The 24,333-nt window shown below is 41.8% G+C and overlaps 1 pseudogene; it reads right to left on the minus strand.

Annotated features, from left to right (window-relative positions):
- Window positions 1–220: 220 nt before the first annotated feature.
- LOC119924138 lies at window positions 221–23,232 on the minus strand (annotated as a pseudogene).
- Between the last annotated feature and the right edge of the window lie 1,101 nt (window positions 23,233–24,333).

Here is a 24,333-nt window from a genome sequence, read left to right on the forward strand (position 1 = left end):
CAGAAGAAACGAGCTGTGAGCATACCTGAAGAATGATTCAGTCAGTAAATCATGTTTACTGAGCACTTACTGTGTGCAAAGCACTCAACAAATACCATCATTAGCATTATTTTTAGTGTGTGATTCTTGACATTTATAATCACAATCAATGGTATTTATTGAACATGTACTTTGTGTAGATCACTGTAATAAGCACTTGGGAGAGTACGGTATAGCAAAATTAGCTATCACGTTCCCTGCTCATAACCTTCCAAAGGGCATCTTTTACCTCCTTGTTCCTCAGACTATAGATCATTGGGTTCAGCATCGGAATCAATATCATATAACACAGAGACACCAGTTTTTTTCTGATCCATTGAGAAGCTGGAACTGGGTAGCAGATAAATAAATGTTGTAGTACCATAGAATAACGCGACCGTCATTAGGTGAGAGGCACATGTGAAAAAGGCTTTGTACCTTCCTCCAGAGGACGGTATTTTAAGAATATCCAGTAAGACGTACACATACGATATCAGTATGGTCAGAACTGTAACCAGCATAATGGCGGCCATGGAGGCAGCAGGAAGGACTTGGGCAAGTCCGGGATCCGAACAGGACAGCTTTAACAATGGGGGATGTCACAGTAGAAGTGATTAATTTCAGAAGGTCCACAGAAGGTCAAACTAAATACATTAACTGTCTAGACCACAGTATTCAGGCAGCTGGCCATTTAGGAAGCAGTGACCAGTAAAGCACACAGTCTCTGAGGCATACAGAGTACATATAGAAGGGGTTTACAGATTGCTACATATCGATCATATGCCATCAAGGTCAGAAGACAATACTCCACTACCTCAAATATAGCTGCAGCGCAGAAATGGACCACGCATCCCGGGTAAGAAATGGTTTTCTTGTCCACTAAGAAATTTGCCAGCATCTTAGGGTTACGGACGATGAAGAACATGAGTCAGACAGACAGATGGCTCAGGAAAACATACATGAGAGTGTGAAGTTGCGAACTGACTCTAATGACTATAATGATGAGCAGATCCCTCAGAAGAATGACCGCATAGATGAAGAGGAAGAGCATGAAGAGTGGCATCTCTGACTGTGGATCACTCATTAATGCAGACAGAATGAACTCACTCAGAGCTGTGTGATTTCCGTTGGCCACTCAGTGTCCTTCTGTTACGTGGGAAGAAAATGAACTACACTATCAACACTGCAGTGGTCTGAGGCTCAGGGATGTAGCGTTCCTATTCAAAGCTAAGTTTGGAAAATGTTAAAGAACAAGATTTTGGATGGAATTACAAATGTTTATGTTGCATTCAATCAATCAATCATTCAATGGTATTTATTTGCGAGCTCCATTTTGGCACGGAATGTGTCTACCGACTCAGTTATATTGTATTCACCCAAGTGCTTAGTTCAATGCTCTGCACACAGTAAGTGGTTAATAAATACCACTGATTGACTGATTACTCTGTGCAGAGCACTGTTCTCAGTACAATACAACAGAGTTGGTAGATACATTCCCTGCCAAGGATTGACTAGGAATACACGTTGCTCTTTGTGGGCAAGGATCATGTCTCCGCCAGATATTGTACACTCCTTAGTATTTAGCACATTGTTCTGCACACAGTAGGTTTCCTTTTGCCTCCCCAGCATCTCTAGTAGATGTCCTGCTTAATATGTGTAAAACTGATTTTCTCCCAGATCCTCTCCTCCATCCCGTTTTTCGATCACAGTTGACAATACTACCAACTTCCTTGTGTCACATGCCCAAATCCTTGGCATTACCTTCAACCGCTCCCTCACTTTCAAATCCTCTGCCTGCACCTCCCTCTCACCTCACTTCTGGCAAATTGCAGCTCACCCCATTTCCAGAAATCTTCTGAAATCACGTCTCATCTGGGAGACTTTTTCTAATCAATTTCTCTTCTACAAATTTAGTAGTGACAATTATTATTGTTGGGATATGTATTTAGCACGTACTCTGGGCCAGAAACTGGGCTAAGCACGGCATTAAATACAGGATAATCAAAACAGACACAATCCCTGTCCTACATGGGGTTAACTGTCTAACAAGATCTGAACCATCGCTTCAGGTCTTAATGATGATAATAATAGTAATGGTATTTCTTAAGCACTGACTATATGGCAGGCAATGTACTAAGCGCTGGGGTGCATACAAGCAAATCGTGGTGGACACAGTCCCTGTCCCATGTGGGGCTCACGGTCTCAATCCCCATTTTACAGATGAGGAAACTGAAATCCAGAGAAGTGAAGGGACTTGCCCAAGGTCACACAGCAAAGGAGTGGTGGAACCGGTGTTAGAACCCATGACCTTCTGACTCCCAGGCCCATGCTGTATCTACTACACCAGCTACACTTCCAACCATAACACTTCTGTATCTAGCATGCATATCCTGTTAATTAAACAGTAATTTACAGCCCTATCCATATTTTCTTCTTGCTCCTATCTGTAATTTAATTTCGTGCCTATCTGCCCTGCTACAATGTAAGCTCCTTGAAGGTAGGAATGATGCCTACTAACTCTATTTTACACTTCCAAGTGCTTGGTTCACTGTTCTACACAAACAGATTCTCAATAAATTCAGGTGACTGATTGACCTTCACCACTAGGTCACTCTCTGGACTGCAGGCTCTCAGGACTCCTGTTAAAGCCACGAATTACTGAATGGTGGTCTACGGGAAAGAGAACAGGCTGAGAGTCAGAGGTCCTGATTTCTAATCCCACCTCTGCCACTCGTCTGCTGGGTGACCTTGGGCAACTCACTTGACTTTTCTGACCCTCATTTCCCTTATCTGTAAAATGGATATTTAACTTTACGTAGACTGTGAGTCCTGTGTGGGTCAGGGACTTTGTCCAATCTGATCATCTTGTATCTACTCCAACAATAGCAATAATAATGATAATAATAGTAACCACAACGATGATGATTATGATGATGAAAATAATGGCTTCTCACGGCAATTCTTCGTTCACTCAAGGAAGATTTCTTCCCAAGAACCAACGCACATTACTTCAAATCTCTGCTTTCCCACAGAGCCTAATCATTTTTGCTTCTGGTCCTAATCTTCTTGACTCAATTTCCTTCATCCTTAAGAATACATTATCCCCATTACTCATATTAGTTACAGTAATTCGTCCACCACATCCCTTAATATACCTAAATAGGCAGTTGCATTAGATTGTCATACTCACAAATTACCTTATTTCACTTTCTAAAAGCCTACCATTTTTTTTTCATTTGAACTTCCAGTCATCTATCATTCAATATCTCCTTTCACGTTCTTCTAAGACACTCCATCTCTTTGAAAGATTTCTTCTTTTTAAGAACATTTAGTGGTCAGTGAGGATGAACTAAGTTGGATCACGAAGGATGATTATAGATCTGGAAATCAAACAGAACAAAGAATGACCTGAAAATCTTTACCTAAAGGAGGTATTTTGGCAATTTATCTGCATGAACAAACACAGAAGCTGCATCCTTAAATTATAAATATAAACAGCATTCTCCACTTTCCAGCAGCCTTTAGAACCTTTAGAATGAAATGTTTCATTTAAAAGAAAATTACGAAAACATTATTTGACACTATTTAGTGGTATCTCATTTCAACAAAGGGTGAAATGACTGTTTCCTGTAGGAAAGTATTTCCTATGAAATAAATTGTTCTTTTTATCTTTTACAAAATGAAGTGGAGGGTCACTTCAACAGGGCTCTGCCTCACAACGTGGTGCCTCTGCACACTTAACTTGGTCACGTTTCTGCTCTAAAATTAAAATTTTAATGAATGTGTCATGCAGTTGGAAGAGCTTGCATATGCAGAAACAGTGTCTAATAGATTTTTAAAGGAGTGCAAAAAATGAGGCCAACTGGAAAGTCCAGTCAACAGGACTCGTTTTTTCTTTGATCAAAAGCCTTTTGGAAAAACACCTATACTGTTGCAATGTTTACAGAACCTAACCATCAGCAGGCACAAACAATGCAATCTACTGATGGGTAATTTCCTGGGATAATGAGGAAGGACAAAAATTGAGCTTTTTCCCCTGTTAAAGAGGGGAAAGGAATTTCTCGCATCAATTGAATGTAATTCTAAGCCTCAGAATGGGCCTACCCTTTCTTCCCCATGCCTGCATCTATCGGCATGAAAGGCTGATATCTGTGGATTTATATAATCATATTCTAACTGACAGGAAGAGGAAGAGGTAAAAAAGACAGAAGATTCAATCTCACAAAATTCCACATCTTTCAGTGATTCAGTCCAAGATCTCTCTAACAAGTATGTTGCTGGGGAGGAATAGATGTGTTACTTCAGGCTCCAAAACAATTGCACTGGGTAACAATGTCATGATTATACTGGGCTTAGGGTATTTGGGGACTGAACTCCTGAAGCCCTCTGAGAACCCCATGATACTGCAAGAAGTGAAAGGCATCCATTAATTGTTCTTAGATCACTTAGGTGTAGAGAATAATCACCTGCAGGACTTCAAAATTTCTCCAGACTCCCAAGGGATGGGGTCTTTTTCGCTTGACCTATTTGAATGGGAAATGAATTTCTTTCTTAACTCCAGAAATCTGAATCATCCTTCAGAAAAATCCCATAGGACGTGAAGGAATGGGGTAGTCAAGTTTTTTTTTTCAGTAGGGCTACACCTCAGCCTCTTGAAGCAGACATCTACCTTAACAAATCATTTTATGGACAGGGAATGTGTCTGCTTATTGTTACATTGTACTCTCCCAAGTGCTTAGTACAGTGCTTTCCACATAGTAAGCACTCAATAAATATGATTGAATGAATGAATGCTCTCTATTTGCCAAGCACTGTACTAAGCGCTGGGGCAGATACAAGACAATCAGGAGTCTCACAATTAAAGTAAGAGGGAGAGTAGGCATTGAGTTCCCATTTTACAGATGAGGTAACTGAAGCACAGAAAAGTTATGTGACTTGCCCAAGATCTCACAGTGTGCATGTGACAGAACTGGGGTTGGAACCCAGGTCCTCTGTCTCTATCTACTAGGCCAAGCTGTTTCTCTAATAATAATAATGATATTTGGCTCTATCTTTTCCCGTGTCAAAGTCCCTCCTGATAATATGCTACAGGGTTACAAAAGTACCTACACCCCTTTAGACCATTCTGGAACCATTTGGGGTATTATCCAGTAATGATTAGTTAGCAATGGATTCTGGGAGTCTGACAACTTTGTTTCAGGAGACAGTTGTCAGACCTTCTGCCATCAAACAGAATGAGGGGTGAATGTGTCAACCAATTTATCAATAGACTTTAATGTACAGAACTATGATCTGATCTCTGCTGTAGACTGTGAGCCCACTGTTGGGTAGGGACTGTCTCTATATGTTGCCAACTTGTACTTCCCAAGCGCTTAGTACAGTGCTCTGCACACAGTAAGCGCTCAATAAATACAATTGATTGATTGACGCTTGATTGATTGCAAGTGCTAGTGGCAGTATAATCTGCAAACCGATCATATGTGTTCATGACACTATGATAGAGTGATGAGACACCCTCTCTGCCTTCAGAAGCGTTTCATCTAGGATCAGAAACAAGCATTAAAATGATTTTCAGATAGGTGGATGATAAGGCACTCAATACTTGAGTCATATGATATGTATGAAAGCGCTATTAGTGGCTGTGAGTTCTCAACTATGTGGTTGATGCAGAATACCTGGGTGGAATATGGTGGATAAACCTGAAGGGGAGAGGAGAAATTAAACCAGGACGGCCTCCTGGATGAGATGAGTTTTCAAAGAGGCTTTGAAAAAGGCCAGGTAGTTTGAACAAGGGTCTGTGTCCTAATGCTGGCTCTGCCACTTGTCTGCTGTGTGACCTTGGGGAAGTCACTTAACTTCTCTGTGTCTCAGTTACCTCAGGTGTAAAAAGGGGATTAAAGCTCTGAGCCCCATGTGGGACACAGACCGTGTCCAACCTAGAAACTTAGTACACTGCTCTGCACACAGTAAGCACTCAATAAATACGATTGAATGAATAAATGAAAGAACCTGAGTAGCTTATATCTATCCCAGGATTTATTACGGTGGCTGGCACACAGTAAGTGTTTAACAAGTACCATTATAAAAAAGCTATTATCTGCTATACATTGATGAGCAAAAGATTAGTAGCAGAGAGCCATGAACAAAGACTGGATTACTGCATCAGCCTCCTCTCTGATCTCCCATCCTCCTGTCTCTCTCCACTTCAGTCTATATTCCACTCTGCTGCCCGGATTATCTTTGTGCAGAAACACTCTGAGAATGTCACTCCACTCGTCAAAAATCTCCAGTGATTGTCTTCAACCTACGAATGAAGCAAAAACTCCTCACCATCGGCTTCAAGGCTCTCCATCACCTCGCCCCCTCCTACCTCACCTCCCTTCTCTCCTTCTCCAGCCCAGCCTGCACCCTCTGCTCCTCTGCCGCTAACCTCCTCACTGGGCCTCGTTCTCACCTGTCCCGCCGTCGACCCCTGGCCCACATCCTTCCCCTGGTCTGGAATGCCCTCTCTCCACACATCCGCCACACTAGATCTCTTCTTCCCTTCAAAGTCCTACTGAGAACTCACCTCCTCCAGGAGATCTTCCCAGGCTGAGCCCTCTTTTTCCTCTCCTCCTCCCCATCTCCCCTCTGCCCTACCTCCTTCTTTTCCCCACAGCACTTGTATATATTTGTACAGATTTATCACTCTATTTATTTTACTTGTACATATTTACTATTCTATTTATTTTGCTAATGATGTGCATATAGCTATACGTCTATTTATTATGATGATTTTGACACCTGTCTACATGTTTTGTTTTGTTGTCTCTCTCCCCCTTCTAGACTGTGAGCCCGTTGTTTGGTAGTGACCGGTCCCTATATGTTGCCGACTTGTACTTCCCAAGCGCTTAGTACAGTGCTCTACACAAAGTAAGCGCTCAATAAATACAGCTGAATGAATGAATGAAAAGCACAGTGAGTAGATCAGCTAAAGTGCTTAATCCCTGTGAAAAACTCTATTATTAACAAGAATTATGGGCACCTAGAAAAGTAGATTTCTGAAATGAAATCCATGTATTTCACAGGAAATGAAATCTCCTTGAGACCAAAACTTTACTGCACAATTATGGAAAGAGGTGCAGTTGCTGAGGATCACTTTGATTTCATTTCCTAGGCCAAATCTGCACTAATTAAAGTACAAAATAATGGAAGAAAATGCCTTCTCTCCTCAAAAATTTCAAAATCTTGGCTCAATCTGCCTAAGACAGAATGAAAAGGAATCCGGAACTATTTACTGAATCCTCCTGATTCTGAATATCCCTTAAAAACGTGCCTCATTATCCAGGCAACCAAAGAGAGGTCTGCTTGGTCCCCACTCTGTATCCAAGCTTTAGGTTGCAATCATGCATACGAGGTCTTTCTAGAAGATTTTATCTTCATGCTTGGTGGAGAAACCTGCTGTACAGACTGTCACTGTGTAGGAGTCCCGGGTCCTTGTCTTCTGTGCTGCTTTTACCACTTAACTGTCTCCCCCAACACCAGCATAGAGGTGAGGAAAGGCCCCAGGCCCTCATGCAGAATCAGGGTCTGGAGAAGGACTGGGGGCTGCAAACACCTTGAGAATTATCCATCAATCAAGTGAAGATGCTGATGTCAAAGTTCCTGCGCCAGGCACTGTATTAGGACTCGTGACCTATGACTAGAGTAGCATGTGCAGAGTTGGAATTGGCAAATCCCTCTCATGTATGTGTGGCATTAAAGTGAGGTACAGATTATCAATTAATCAATCAATCAATAACATTTATTGAGTCACAGCATTGCACTAAATCCTTGGGAAAGTACAATACATCAAAATTGATAGGCACATTCCTTGCCTACAAAGACCTTCCTTTCCTGTGGGAAATTTCTTGCCCACGGCCTGGAGGGGGAGACAGACATTTCAGTAAACTATGGATCTGAATATAAGTGCTGAGGGACTGAGGGTAGAGTGAATAAAGGGTACAAATCCAAGTGCAAGGATGACACAAAAGGGAAAAGGAGTACGGAAAGTGAGAGCTTAGTTGGGGAAGATTTCTTAGAGAAGATGTGCTTTCAGTAAAGCTTTGAAGGAAGGAAGAGTGACAGTCTGTCAGATATGAAGGGGGAGGAAGTTCCAGGTCAGAGGCAGAATGCATCAAGGAGTTGGCAGGGACTCTATTAAAAACATCCAACAGGGCCTATGATTTTTTAAATAGTAGAACTTTTTTTTCAATTCCCTGTAATTGGCATTTTATGTATTCCATGTCTCTATAGAGAAGCAGCGTGGCTCAGTGGAAAGAGCACGGGCTTGGAAGCCAGAGGTCATGGGTTCTAATCTTGGCTCTGCCACTTGTCAGCTGTGTGACTTTGGGCAAGTCACTTAACGTCTCTGGACCTCAGTTACCTCATCTGTAAAAATGGGGATTAAGACTGTGAGGCCCCCGTGGGACAACCTGATCACATTGTATCCCCCCAGCGCTTAGAACAGTGCTTCACACATAGTAAACGCTTAACAAATGCCATTATCATTATTATTTTGATTATATTTGTTAGGTCTTTGACACATAAATTTAAATAAAATATTAGTTAAAGCAAACTATCAGAGAGGCTCTGGTGGCTTAAAGCCAATAACAACCACTTTTAGTCTTGTGAAAGTAAATAGAAATATGGATTTTTTTTCATTTATTCAACTAACAATAGGTTCCATTCTTTAATAAGCAAAATCACTTCCTTTTCACATTTCATTTCATGTTCCTTTACCCTTCCATTTTCTTACATGAAGATTAAAGGAAGTACATTACTTGGCAATGGTAAGGATCTTTCTGAAGAGTCCCCTAGTGCTTGTGAATTAGGATCGTGATTGTGGTAACCATCGTGCAACATGGGATGATTTGACCTGTAGCCCTCACTGTTTTCATGCAGTAAAGCAAAGCATGCTCAAGTTCACATGTGTCGCTAAATTCATTCATTCATTCAAACGTATTTATTGAGCGCTTACTGTGTGCAGAGCACTGTACTAAGTGCTTGGAAAGTACAATTCAGCGACAAAAAGAGACAATCCCCGTCCACAACGGGCTCACAGTCTAGATGATTTTACATATGATCACTAGTTCTTCTCACAGAATGCTCACACGGTTATATTCGACATTCAATATAATGAATTATTATGTGTTTTCCTTCATCTCATTAATTCCTACTGCTGACCTGACTCTCCTTTAACATTAGGAAACTCCTTCGATCAGAACCGTTCTTTGTAGGGTCTCCATCACATCCTTGCCCAATATGATCTATTTAGCAATAGATCAAGGGATTCAGCATGGGGATCATGACCATGTCAAACACAGACATCATTGTGTTCACATCCATTGAGTTTTCACAGCTTGGCATCATGTTGATAAATGTGACTAAAATCAGATCTCCTCCAAGAGGCTTTCCCCGACTAAGTCCTCATTTCCTCTATTTGCCTTCTCTTCTGGGTCACTTTTGCATTTGGAACTACACATCTTAAGTACTGTGTTACTTACCCCATCCCCATGCCACAGCGCTGATATATACAGATCCTTATACTCTGCCGCTTCTCCCATCTGTAATTTAAATATCTTTCTCTCTAAGACAGTAAACTCCTTGAGGACAAGAGATCGTGTCTACCAACGTTATTGAATTGACTATAAATGTAGCTATAATTATATTTATTCTAACGATTTTGACACCTGCCTACATGTTTTGTTTTGTTATCTGTCTCCCCCTACTAGACACTGAGCCCGTTGGTGGGTAGGGACCATCTCTATGTGTTGCCGACTTGCACTTCCCAAGCGCTTAGTACAGTGCTCTGCACACAGTAAGCACTGAATAAATGCGATGGAATGAATGAATGAATGACTGTCCCATAGACGAGAGTAACAGCTAATAGGTGAGGCACACAGGTGTAGAAAGCTTTGCGTCTTCCACCTTTGGAAGACATTCTCAAGATGGAAATGAGAATACATTCATAGGAGGTGATAATCGTCCAAGATGTAATTGTGACAGTGATGCCAGCTGAAGATGACTGAAAGATCTTTGCCTTGTGGGTGTCAGAACAGGATAGTTTCAACCAGGGGTGGTGGGTGGTATCACAATAGAAGTGGTTAATTTGATTGGGTCCACAGAAGAATAAGATAAGCACACCATATGTACATTACAGAGAATTCATAAAGCTTGCAATGTAAGACACAGCAACCAATGAAGCATAAACCTTTTCAGACATAATAAGCATAGAGATGAGAGGACTAGAAATAGCAGCATATCAATCATATGCCATGATCACCAGGAGAAATCATTCAAAGACTCGAAAGGTCGCTGCCAACCAGAACTGATTGGCATAGGCAGGGTAGTAAATCATCTTCTTCTCTGATAGGAGGTTTACCAGCATCTTGGGTGTGACAGATGAGAAAAAGCACATATCTGAGAAGGACAAGTGACTAAGAAAAAAATACGTTGGAGTATGAAGTTGAGAATTGAGTCTGATTAATATAATGATGACTAGATTTCCAAACAGAGTAACAAAATGCACAACTAGGAACAATATAAAGAAAATAATTTGAAGATTAGGGTCATCTGTAAATCCTAAAAGAATGAACTCTGTCACTGCAGTATTTTTTAACTTGCCATTATTGCTTGTTGGCAGTCCGCTAAAATAAAAAGAGAGACTCAGGCAACTGACTGTATTTATTGAGCTTTACCTTAATAAGTGTTTGTGAGTGTGCAATAGATTTAGAAGAGCGGCTCCCTCTTGTTAAGAAATTTACAATCTAACAAATAAAATCAGTGAACTGCCCCGGAATCCACTGAAAGAGAGGAAGAAAGAAGCGTGGGTGATTGGAAAAATAACCGAGCACCACATAATAACACAATAGAAACGGAATGTCAGTGAAGGACATTTCACTGCAAGAAGAAAATGGAACAAGCTTCTGCTTAGAAATTCATATTCCCAGAGATTACAATACTTGAAACAGTTTTTCTTTGTATTTTGCCAAAATGTACTTTATCATCTTCATTCGGCGTGGCTTAGTAGATAGAGCATGGGCCTGGGAGTCAGGAGGTCAGAGGTCCTAATCCCGGCTCCAACATTTGTCTGCTGGGTGACCTTAGGCAAGTCACTTCGACTCTCTGGGCCTCAGTTATATCATCTGTAAAATGGAATTTGAGACTGTGAGCTCCACAGGGGACAGGGACTCTGTCCAACCCAATTTGCTTGTATCCACCACAGCCCTTAGTACAGTGCCTGTCACAGAATAAGCATTTAACTAATACCATAATTATTATTACTATTATTATTATCCTGGTCACTGGTTAAGGATTACACTGTGGAACTGTATCTGAATAATTTCTTTAAAGAGTAAAATCATCGCTTTCTCTACAGGAAATTTCAATAGAAGATTTCCTAATCTCTTCTTAAAGATCCTTCCTTCCAATGTCTATTGAATTCTTTTTTCTTGACTCTCAAATATTCTCCATCTTCATTTCTATTAAACAGTCTAAGAAAAAGTTTAGGGATTAATTCATCATCCTAGGCAGAGGGCTAGTGCGTACATCTGAAGGGTATTCGTGGCTCAGTGGAAAGAGCTCGGGATTTGGAGTCACAGGTCATGGGTTCAAATCCCGGCTCTGCAACTTGTCAGCTGTGTGACTTTGGGCAAGTCACTTAACTTCTCTGTGCCTCAGTTACCTCATCTGTAAAATGGGGATTAAGACTGTGAGCCCCCTGTGGGACAACCTGATAACCTTGTAAACTCCACAGCACTTATAACAGTGCTTTGCACATAGTAAGCACTTAGGAAATGCCATTATTATTATTATTATTTACATCATAATACAGTAAGATTTTAAATGTTTTTTGATTAACTGAAATCACCTACCTTACCTTGTGCAAAAACAAAATATAGCTCCTTTAGCTCACCAAAGGAGGTAATCTTTGAGTGACAGAGGGAAGTATATATATATATATTTTGAGCAGTGTTATGGGACTAAATCCCTGAGGCTTACCGAAAATTTCAAAATCCTGATGGGAATGGAGAGGCAGGATTGGAACCCACGACCTGACTCCCAAACTCGTGCTCTTGGCATGATGTACATATTCATCATTCTATTGATTTTATTAATGATGTTTATATAGCTATAATTCTATTTATTCTGATGGTATTGACACCTATCTACTTGTTTTGGTTTGTTGTCTGTCTTCCACCTTCTGGACTGTGAGCCCATTGTTGGGTAGGTATTGTCCCTATCTGTGGTCGAATTGTACTTTCCAAGTGCTTAGAACAGGATTCTACACACAGTAAGCACTCAATAAATACGATTGAATGAATGCATAATCATTAAAAAGTCCTTTATGCCTGCGGAGTATTGGAGAAAAAAACCAATCATACACACCTAGAATTCTCAAAGGAGTCAGTATGTTTGCTGTTGTCATAGCTGCACAAGGCAAGTGAAACCAATTATTTGGCCAAGCAGTTGGCTTCCTCTTCTTTAGGACTGTCTATACGAGCAGCGACTGGAGAAATATAGCTTGGATTTCAGGTTCTTTTAACATGTAATAATAATAATAACTGTGGTATTTGTTAGGCATTTATTATGTGTCAGGGACCGTACTAAGTTCTAGGGTAGGTACAAGCAAATTGGGTTGTACACAGTTGCTGTCCCACCTTGGGCTCCCAGTCTTCACCCCCATTTTACAGATGAAGAAACTGAGGCACAGAAAAGTGAAGTGATTTGCCCAAGGTCATCCAGCAGCCAAGTGACTGAGCTGGGATTAGAACCCAGATCCTTCTGACTCCCAGTTCCATGCTCTATCCTCAAGTCAGGCTGCTTTTCAAGTAGATCAGACCCTCTTTATTTCATTCCTAGGTTTATGCAATGAATCAATCCACTGTATGCAGAGCATTATAGTCAGGGCTTGGGATAGAACCATAGAATTAGTAGAACTAATCCCTGCCCTTGAGGATCTTACTATTTGCACCTGCCACACAAGGCTGCAAGGGTAGAGGGTTGAGAATGGAGGGAGGAGGAGCAATGGAGAGCAAGGAACGTGAAATAGGAATTGTGATGGAACCTCCTCAAACATGTTGGGCTTGAGGAAGTTTATAGAAGGATGTTTTCAGGATCTTCCTTTTAGAATTTAATACCTACTGAGGAACCAAAATTGCTTGAAAATCTGTGAGATTATTATATTCTTCAAAGTAAAATAATAATAGGAATTAGTTTAGCGTGGAGTAGAAATCGTCCTGATCAAAGAAGGTCGTTTGAGTAACAATAAGGTTTTGAAGATGGTGAGAGTAATTGTTGGATCTGAGGAGGGAGGGTGTTCCAGGCCAGAGGCATGACGTGGGCCAGTGATTGGGGCGAAATGGGTGAGATTGAGGTGCTGTGAGAAGGTCGGCATTAGAGGAGTGATTCTGTGGGCTGGATTGTAGAAGGAGAGAAGAGAGGTGAGGTAGGAGAAGCCAAGGTGATGGAGTGCTTTAAACTGTCCACTGTGTGGTTTTGGGCCAGACAATAATGATAATGATGATGATGACGATAATAATAATAATAATAAGAAGAAGAATAATAAGAATAATAAGAATAATATTTGTTAAGTGCTTACTAGGTGCCAAGCACTGTTGTAAACGCTGGGGTAAACACAAGGTAATCAGGTTTTCCCACCTGGGGCTCACAGTCCTAATCCCCATTTTACAGATGAGGGAACTGAGGCACAGAGAAGTTAAGTGACTTGCCCAAAGTCACACAGCAGACAAGTGGCAAAACCGGGATTAGAACCCATGACCTCTGACTCCCAAACCTGTACTCTTTCCACTAAGCCAAACTGCTTCACCCATGCCAGTTTCCCCAGCTGTAAAATGGGGACAATAATAACTGAACCTTACCTCACAGTGATGTTGTGGGTAGTAAATTAAAATAACTAATGTAAGGTGCTTTAGCAATCAAAACACCCAATAGAATATTTATTTTAATCTCGTCCCCTCTCGACTGTAAACTCATTTTAGGTAGGGAAGACGTCTGTTAATTCTGTTGTATTGTACTCTCCCAAGCAATTCTCTCTGCACATAGTAAGCGCTCAGTAAATTCACTCATTCAATCATATTTGTTGAGCGCTTATTGTGGGCAGAGCACTGTAATATGCACTTCGGAAGTACAAATTGGCAACGTATAGAAATGACCCCTACCCAACAACGGGCTCACAGTCTAGAAATACTATTGGTTGAATGACTGACTGCAGAAGACTTTCGCTATACTCAGTTGCCATGCGTAGTTTCGCAGAATGCCCCAGGTAAGAAATTATTTTCCTCTCCTGAAATGAAATATTTGCCATGACAGTCAATAATTAAGACTTGACAGAAAGATGAATGGGCATGGCTGTGTAGAGTTAGGAGCTGACCCTAATTGTAGAATAGGAGCAAGGAATACTGCTAGCAAGGTCACCTAGACTTGGACACTTTTAATAATAATAATAATAGTATATGTTAAGTGCTTATTTTGTGCCAAACACTGTTCTAAACGCTGGGGTAGATACAAGATTATCAGGTTGTCCCACATGGGACTTACATTCTTAATCCCCATTTTACAGATGAGGTAACTGAGGCACAGAGAAGTTAAGTGACTTGCTCAAAGTCATAGAGCAGACAGGTGGCAGAGCCGGTATTAGAATCCATGACCTCTGACTCCCAAGCCCGTGCTCTTCCCACTAAGCCATAATGTCATTCACACAAGTTCAGTTTTCATTAGCCATCAATTTAATTTTTCTCAAAGATGAGGAAAAGTGAAACACTCACTCTATTGAATAATTATGACTCTACGGTCAGTAAAGTCAGTTACAGAAATGAAGAACATGCGATGAGATGAGAGAAATGCGATATAATATAAAACAACCACACAAACTGAGAATACTGAATAAAATACAAAAAAATAAGAAATAGAAGCTAAAGAATTCTATACTGTAGTTGTAAGTAAGGATTAAATGAACATCGCTTTCTCATGTTTTTATTCTGTGCCACTTAGTTTTAGATTCTTTTCTACTTAGAATAGATTTTCTTTGATATTTTCACTCAATTATTGCCTTTATGCTTTTAGAATCTCCATTTTACTCAATGTGGTGTTTCAAGGCCATTCAGTGCCTTTTCAAAGAAAGAAAAGATCCATTCCTTTCAGATTTTGGTCCCTTTACATCAAATAATTTCTAAACCGAGAAATATTTCATTTTAAAATGAAAATGCGGCAGACAAAAAATATATTCAAAATAAATTTTGGGTCATACAGTAAGCATCTCATACATTAGTGTATAATAATAATAATACTAAAGTTATTTGTTAAGTGTTTACTATGTGTGAAGCACTTTCCTAAGTGCTGGGGGGAATAAAAGGTGATCAGATCGTCCCTTGTGAGCTCATAGTCTTAATCTGCCTTTTACAGATGAGGTAACTGAGGCACAGAGAATTGAAGTGACTTGCCCAAAGTCACCCAGCTGACAAGTGACAGAGGCAGGATTAGAACCCATGACCTCTGACTCCCAAGCTCATGCTCCTTCCACTAAGCTACACTGCTTCTCAATATTATTATTAATTTCGTTATTAACAAATATAGTCTAAATCCGTGGAACAGGGAGAACTTCATGCCGGGTATTTGGCACCCCTGAAAAGAAAAGGCTGGGTTTGATGGTTCCATTTCTAAAAAGGCTACTAAGGGAAAGATGAGTTATTAGGCCTTCAGCCAACCCTGGTTTTTACTGCGAGCTTTGTGTCTAAGCTGATCAGGGTCCTGACTGCTTCATCCTTATCCCTGTGAAACCTACCTTGGTTTTTCCTATTACTTATCCACTGATTCTCTCTCCCGTAGAAAATGAGCCCTGAGTGGCTCCGATCTGATTGTCCAACCTCTGCCTCAGGGCATAGCAAAGTGCCTGGAACACAGTATGCACAGAGAAGTGGCATGGCTTAGTGGAGAGAGCATGGGCCTGGGAGTCCGAAGGTCATGGGTTCTAATCCCTGCTTCACCACTTGTCTGATGTGTAACCTTAGGCAAGTCACTTCACTTCTCTGGGCCTCAGTTACCTCACCTGTAAAATGGGGTTTGAGACTGTGAGCCCCTGGTGCGGAGAGTGGAGAGGAAGAGAGGAGAGAAGAGGCAGAGGGAGAACCAAGGAGAGAGGGGAGAAAGAGGGAAAGAGAATGGGATAAAAGAAGGAGAGAGGAGATAGGGGGAGAGGGAGAAAGGAAGCAAACAGAGAGGAAAGAAAGAGGGTAAGAGAGAGGGTGAAAGGGGAATAGGGAAGAAGAGAGAGAAAAAGGAAGTAGAAATGAGCGAAAGAAAATGGGAAGAGCGGAAGAGAAGCTGAGCCTGAGGGGGAGGGGAGAGGGAGAAGAGAGAGGGAGAGGTGAGACAGGACGGTGAGAGTCAAGTCCTGAATTATTTTAATTTGGTCTATGGTAGGATATTTCATTTATATATAGCAAATACAGCTGAGTCCAGCCGATTAACAGTACCTGACAGAATAAAAGTAGTTGTTCTGGTCAGCAGAAAGTGGTATATCTTTACAACAGCAAGCGAATCAGGTTTGCCACAATCCTCCTAATAAATACCACAAGAATCATTATTATTATTAACATTTCAATGATGTGATGTTATCACTGTGTATGAAGACTTATGTGTATTTATCATCCCCATTACACTGTAACCTACTTGAGGGCATGGATCATGTGTGTTTCCAGTAATAATAAGTGTGGTATTTGCTAAGAACGTACACTGTATCAAGTACTTTATTAAGCACTGGGTTAGTTACAAATTAATTGAGTCCTTCCAAGTACCTTTATGCTCCTTGCTCATGTAGATACATAGAAAATTCTGTTATTAATGATGACTTCATTTGCTGCATTGTTTCAGCCAGGAGTCGGAGTAGCCATGTTTTATTACAAAGCAGTCCAGGCATGAAAATAAGTGGACTTTCATGAGCGCACCTTACAGAAATCATGGTCCAGAGTCACTCATAGAGAAGTAGCATGGCTACTTAGTAGAAGTAGCTACGGACCTGGGAGTCACAAGGACCTAGGCTTTAATCCCAGCTCTGCCACTGCTCTGCTATATGACATCACACAAGTCACTTAACTTCTCTGGGCCTCAGTTTTCACCTGTAAAATGGGGATTTAGATTGTGATCCCCATGTGGGACAGGGACTGTATCCAACCCAATTTGCTTGTAGACACCCCCAGCACTTAGAACGGGGTCTGGTAAGGGCTTAACAAATACCACAATTACATTATTCATTCATTCATTGGTATTTTGGTGTTTATTGAGTGCTTACTGTATGAAGAGCACTGATTAAGCACTTGGAAGAGTTGGTAGACAAGCTCCCTGCCTTCAAGGAGCTTACATATTAGTGGGAAACGCTCTCAGAAAAAGGTCTACAAGAAATGTAATAGACCAGGAGTGGCCAAAAGGCAATTTATAAACTACATCGTTGCTGTTTTGTATGTTCGCTTCTGCTTCATTATTTATTTTGCTGCTATGGCAGCAACAGGAGCTTGGACCAGGGTAGGGCACAGTACTACCCACAACCCCTTCCCTGGATGTCTCTCGTTTGCCACTTGTTGTCGCCCCCAGTTGCCCCTGAAATGCCAGCTGTCTGTTCTGGTTAATGAGAAGTTTTTAAACCTGCATCTCTAGGGCATATACAAAGAGAGAAGCAGCCTGACAGTGGGTAGAACATGGACCTGGGAGTCTGAAGGTCATGGGTTCTAATCCTGGCTCCACCAGATGTCTGCTGTGTGACTCTGGGCAAGTCATGTCACTTCTCTGGGCCTCAGCTACTTCATTTGTGAACTGGGGGTTAAAGGTGTGAGCCCTGTGTGGGGCAGGGACTGTGTCCAAACTGCCCGCCTTGTATTCAACCCTCCTGCTTAAACTGATTGATTGATTGACTGAGGAGAATTCTGATGTTATTCTTCATGCCCCCAGAGGAGCCAACAACAATACATGAGATTAAATTACATTTAAAGATGAATTCGTCTATTAAAATGTGATTAAATATTATTTTTAACTTCCTCAAACACAAAGAACCAGGTCCTCGATTTCTACTGTAGGTTCTCAAACTCTTAATTCAGCATACAGTTTGGATGGAGTCTCCTAGAGTGAATAATGGATAAGCCCCTCATAGAAAGTGATGCAACTGGTGTTGATGTTGATGATGATAAAACACTTCAATAAGATCCTGAGATTGGTTGTATTGGGGATCTTTACTAAGGGAAACTCTAGGCCACTCTGGCTTCCATGATTCAGAGATACATTCCTGCATGGTCCTACCTCTCCATCTCCTATCAATCAATCAACGTCTCCCTTGCCGGCACTTCCTTCCAGTGTAACCAAGTATGGGATCTGAGCACTTTGTCATGTGCTGCGCTCTGTTCCTTTGCCTCAGGCTTTCCAGTTTAACGGGTCTTTTGCAGATAATGGGGCATTTCAGTACTTCTCATGCCATAACTGAGGGATAGGTCTCTCTTCTCCTCCTCCTCATCTTCCCCTTGTCTTGTCTTAAGCCATTGAGTAGTAGTCTCCAACCCATTGCAACACCGTGGACACAACTCTCCCGGAGCACCCCATTGCAATCATTCTGATAGTGTATCCGTAGAGTTTTTTTGGTAAAAATATGGAAGTGATTTCAACCACTGCCTCTTTCCGCACAGTAAATTTGAGTCTCCACCCTTGACTCTCTCCCATGCCGCTACTGCCCAGCACAGGGGAGTTTTGACTCGAAGCAGATTGCCTTCCACTTGCTAGCCACTGCCCAATTTCGAAATGGAATGGATAGGCCTCTGCTTGACTCTCCCTCCCATAGTCGAGACTGGTAGAGGACTGGTAACTCTCCAGGTGTGACCCTAAGAGGAGCATCTTCCCCTACCTCACTCAAAAATGTCAGTTGGTCACCATGTTGATTTGCAGTCCAACTGCTGCCTTATTGGTGAAGTTACCATCCTGATGATGAAGAGAATACCTATTTCTCCTTTACCAGTAAGCAGTTGTACTTTCAGAGTAAAACCTCACCATGTCATCTTCTTTCTAGGCTCCTGGAGAGCAGAGAGTTCAGGGCCTTGAACATTCATTCAGTTGCACTTATTGAGTGCTTACTATGTGCAGAACACTATACTAAGTTCTTGGAATAGTATAACAATAAACAGACACATTCCCTGGCTAAAGTGATCTCTCAGAGAAGAGGAGCATTAAAGCTAGTCAGTGTTTCTGTACCCAAAGTTATTTAGTCATTTTCATTCATTCCAAGGATGGAGAAAAGATTACAAAATGGAGGAAAAAGGGCAGTTCAAACGAGACAAGTGAAACGATTTCTTATTTATTGTGCAAGTTAAATTAATGTTTTAAAGAAATTTGAAAGAAAATAATTCAATGGCATGTTTACTAGCAGAATGAAAAATTTTCGTGACTCAAAAATTATATGTTTGCTCTATATGATTACATCAGCTGAAACATCCCAGGTTCTTTTAAGTGAATCTTAAATAATTATTTTTCCATTTTTGTTCATGTAGTACCACTTTAAAATGAATGTTTTATGGGAATTCACACTAATTTACTGACTCTACCCAATGTGGAAACCCTAAAAAGAGTTTACCTTACCAGATAAAGAAATAGTCCCTTTCGATCTGTACCACACATTTAAAGCAGTTGAAAGTACTTTTGTGATCCACATCATCCATCCTACAGATAGTATCTTACAACACATAAAGAATTGTCTCTCTAAGTAATGCAGAAGGGTCATCATTTTGCAAGTTGGTTTATCTCCTGGCTCCGTTTCCTGCCTGCTGGGTGACCTTGGTCAAGTCAATTAACTTCTCTGTGCCTCAGCTTTCTCATCTACTACTACTACTCTCCCATCCTTCCCAGCAGTATTCTCAGAGAAGCTCTCATCCCTCCTCTCAAGTGCTACTCCGGCCACCTGTGCTTCTGACCCCATTCCCTCTCATCTCATGAAATCTCTCGCTCCATCCCTTCTCCCCTCCTTAACTTCCATCTTCAACCGCTCACGCTCCACTGGTTCCTTCCCCTCTGCCTTCAAACATGCCCATGTCTCTCCCATTCTAAAAAAACCCTCTCTTGACCCCACGTCACCTTCTAGTTATCGCCCCATATCCCTCCTACCATTCCTTTCCAAACTCCTTGAACGAGTTGTCTACATGCGCTGCTTCCAGTTACTCAACAACAACACTCTCTTCGACCCCCTCCAGTTTGGCTTCCATCCCCTACATTCCACGGAAACTGCCCTCTCAAAGGTCACCAATGACCTCCTGCTTGAAAAATCCAATGGCTTATAAACTATACTAATCCTCCTTGACCTCTCAGCTGCTTTCGGCACTGTGGACCACCCCCTTCACCTCAACACGCTATCCGACCTTGGCTTCAGACTCCGTCCTCTCCTGCTTCTCCTCTTACCTCTCCGGTCGTTCATTCTCAGTCTCTTTTGCAGGTTCCTCCTCCCCCTCCCATCCCCTTACTGTAGGGGTTCCCCAAGGTTCAGTGCTTGGTCCCCTTCTGTTCTCGATCTACAAGCACTGCCTTGGTGACCTCATTCGCTCCCATGGCCTCAACTATCATCTCTATGCTGATGACACCCAGATCTCCATCTCTGCCTCTGCTCTCTCCCCCTCTCTCCAGGCTCGCATCTCCTCCTGCCTTCAGGACATCTCCATCTGGATGTCTGTCCGCCACCTAAAACTCAACATGTCCAAGACTGAACTCCTTGTCTTCCCTCCCAAACCCTGCCCTCTCCCTGATTTTCCCATCTCTGTTGACGACACTACCATCCTTCCCGTCTCACAAGCCCGCAACCTTGGTGTCATCCTCGACTCCGCTCTCATTCACCCCTCACATCCAAGCCGTCACCAAAACCTGCCGGTCTCAGCTCCGCAACATTGCCAAGATCTGCCCTTTCCTCTCCATCCATACCGCTACCCTACTCGTTCAAGTTCTCATCCTATCCCGTCTGGACTACTGCATCAGCCTTCTCTCTGATCTCCCATCCTCGTGTCTCTCTCCACTTCAATCCATACTTCATGCTGCTGCCCGGATTGTCTTTATCCAGAAACTCTCTGGGCAGGTTACTCCCCTCCTCAAAAATCTCCAGTGGCTACCAATCAAGCTGCGCATCAGGCAGAAACTCCTCACCCTGGGCTTCAAGGCTCTCCATCACCTCGCCCCCTCCTACCTCACCTCCCTTCTCTCCTTCTACAGCCCACCCCACACCCTCCACTCCTCTGCCGCTAATCTCCTCCCCGTACCTCGTTCTCGCCTGTCCCGCCATCGACCCCCGGCCCATGTCATCCCCCGGGCCTGGAATGCCCTCCCTCTGCCCATCCGCCAAGCTAGCTCTCTTCCTCCCTTCAAGGCCCTACTGAGAGCTCACCTCCTCCAGGAGGCCTTCCCAGACTAAGCCCCTTCCTTCCTCTCCCCCTCGTCCCCCTCTCGATCCCCCCATCTTACCTCCTTCTCTTCCCCACTGCACCTGTATATATGTATATATGTTTGCACATATTTATTACTCTATTTATTTATTTATTTATTTTACTTGTACATATCTATTCTATTCATTTTATTTTGTTAGTATGTTTGGTTTTGTTCTCTATCTCCCCCTTTTAGACTGTGAGCCCACTGTTGGGTAGGGACTGTCTCTATGTGTTGCCAACTTGTACTTACCAAGCGCTTAGTACAGTACTCTGCACACAGTAAGTGCTCAATAAATACGATTGATGATGATGATGATGATCTGTAAAATTGGGATGCAGTGCCTGTTCTTCCTCCTACTTAGAGTTCAAGCCCCAGGTTGGACAGGAACGTTTTAAAAAATTTGTGTTTGTTAAGTGCTTACACCATGCCAGACACTGTACTAAGCACTGGAGTAGATATAAGAAAATCAGGTTTGACAAAATCAATGTCCCACATGGGGCTTACTATCTTAATTCCCATTTTACACATGAGGTAATTAAGGCACAGAGAAGTTAAGTGATTTGCCCAAGGCCACACAGCAGACGAGTGGTGGAGCCAGAATTAGAACCCAAGTACTGGTAATTTGCAGGCCTGTGTTCTATCCACTAGGCCATGGAACTGTGTCTGACCTGTTTGTCTTGTGCTTAGAACAACTGTGTCTGACCCAAGTCCTTAGAACAACCAATCAGTGAATCATTGGTGTTTATTGAGCACTTAATGCATGCAGAGCACTGTACTAAGTACTCAGAGAATATTAATCAATCAATCAGTTCTGTCTGTTGAACGTGTATCTATCCTAGTGCTTAGAACAGTGCTTGACACATAATAAACACTTAACGAATACCATAAAAAATCAATAGCATTTATTGAGCCCTTACTGCTTGTAGAACACTGAACCAAGCCATATTAAGTGCTGTACTAAGCATTAAGAGTACAGTACATCAGAGGTGGTAGACACATTCCCTGCCCACAGCAAGCTTGCAATGTACAGAACAGTGCTTGGCACATAATAAATGCTAAATGATTACCATTGTTATTATTATTATTATCATCATTAATTAAATACCCTGGAATTCACAGACGTTGAGAATATTGTTTCCATTATGCTTTCTGACTAGAACTGCCCAAAGTAAATCCCTTTGATACCAAATGTCCTTTTCAAAGCTTCCTTCTCTTCCTTGTTCTTCAGGCTGTAGATCAGTGGGTTCAACTTGGGGATCAATACCATTTGAACATGGACACAACTTTCGTCTGATCCATTGAGTATCTGGATTTGGGCAGCGTATAAATGAATGCTGAAGACCCGTAGAATGGAGTAACTGTGGTCAAATGGGAGGCACAAGAGAAAGCTTTCCCATGCCCCACAGACGATTTTATTCCAAGAATGGCCGACATAACATATAGGTAAGAAGCAATTATGATCGCCAATGTGGACAGAATTAGAAGGGCGGCGAAAGATGAGGGAATTATTTTAACAAGTGACGTGTCAGAACAGGAAACAGTGGCGGGAAATCACAGAAAAAAATTATTGATCACATTGGGCCCACAGAAGAATAATCTGAATAAATTACTTGTAAATATGAAAGCAGTTAACAAACTTTCTAGGTGTGAGACCACTACCATAAGGAGACAGAATCTCTTAGACATAATTGTCGGGTAAGCCAGTGGTTTGCAGATGGCCACATATCGATCATAAGCCATCACGGCCAAGAGGAGGCACTCAGCAGGCCCAACAATACTAGCGATAAAGAACTGCACAGCACACCCCCATAGGAAATACTTTTCTTCTCGATTAGTGAGTTCTCAAGTAATTTTGGAGTGGCAGTTGAGGAGATACACATGTCTGTGAAGGATAAATGACTAAGGAAAAAATACATGGGGGTGTGGAGGTGGGAATGAATCCTGATTAACAAGATGATTCTACCGTTCCCCAACAGGGTGACAGCATAGGTTACTAGAAATAGCCCAAAGAGGATAACCTGAGCCACTGGATCACTTGTTAGTCCAAGAAGAATGAATTCCACCATAGCGGTCTGATTTATACCAGCCAATTATCAGCCATGTCTCCTTTGAGGAAAGAATCCTTCAGACTAAATTAGAATGCAGTAGCATGGAAGGAATCCAAAGTTCATAAGGAGGTTTCCAGAATGAATAAAAACAAAACAGTGGAGAGGATTTAGCAGCAAGGAAGAAAATCCACAACTCGTAGGAACACTTCCAGAAAGAATAAAAGCAAAAAGATGGAGGAAACTTAGTAGCAAGAGCAGCATTAAAAGGAAAATAACTAGAAAAATATCAGTAAACAAGATAAAATTCCAATCAACCAATTAATCAGTGGTATGCACTGAACCCTCCCTGTGTGCAGATGATGTAATAATAATTATGGTATTCGTTAAGGACTTAATATGCACCAAACACTGTTCTAAGCACTGGGGTAGATACAAAGTAATCAGGTTGTTCCATGTGGAGCTCATGGTCTTCATCCTTATTTTACAGATGAGGTAACTGAGGCACAGAGAAGTTAAGTGACTTTCTCAAAGTCACCTTACTAAACACTTGGTAAAGCACAAAAGGGTAAATAGACACGCTCCCTACACTCAAAGCTGACCCCATCAAAATGCTCTGCTCCTTCATGACTCTCAGTCTCACTTTGCTCAGAGAATAAGGCATGATAAGGAGGTGTGGAATTGTGGGATTTAGTTAATGATGTGCTGATGGTTAAAGCATAACAGAAGAAGGCAAAGTAACTAAATAATTAAGTGACAATAGCTTCTATGAATACATTTCACTACTTAAAAGTAC

Source organism: Tachyglossus aculeatus, unplaced genomic scaffold, assembly GCF_015852505.1.
Source record: "Tachyglossus aculeatus isolate mTacAcu1 unplaced genomic scaffold, mTacAcu1.pri scaffold_82_arrow_ctg1, whole genome shotgun sequence".
Classification (NCBI taxonomy): domain Eukaryota; kingdom Metazoa; phylum Chordata; class Mammalia; order Monotremata; family Tachyglossidae; genus Tachyglossus; species Tachyglossus aculeatus.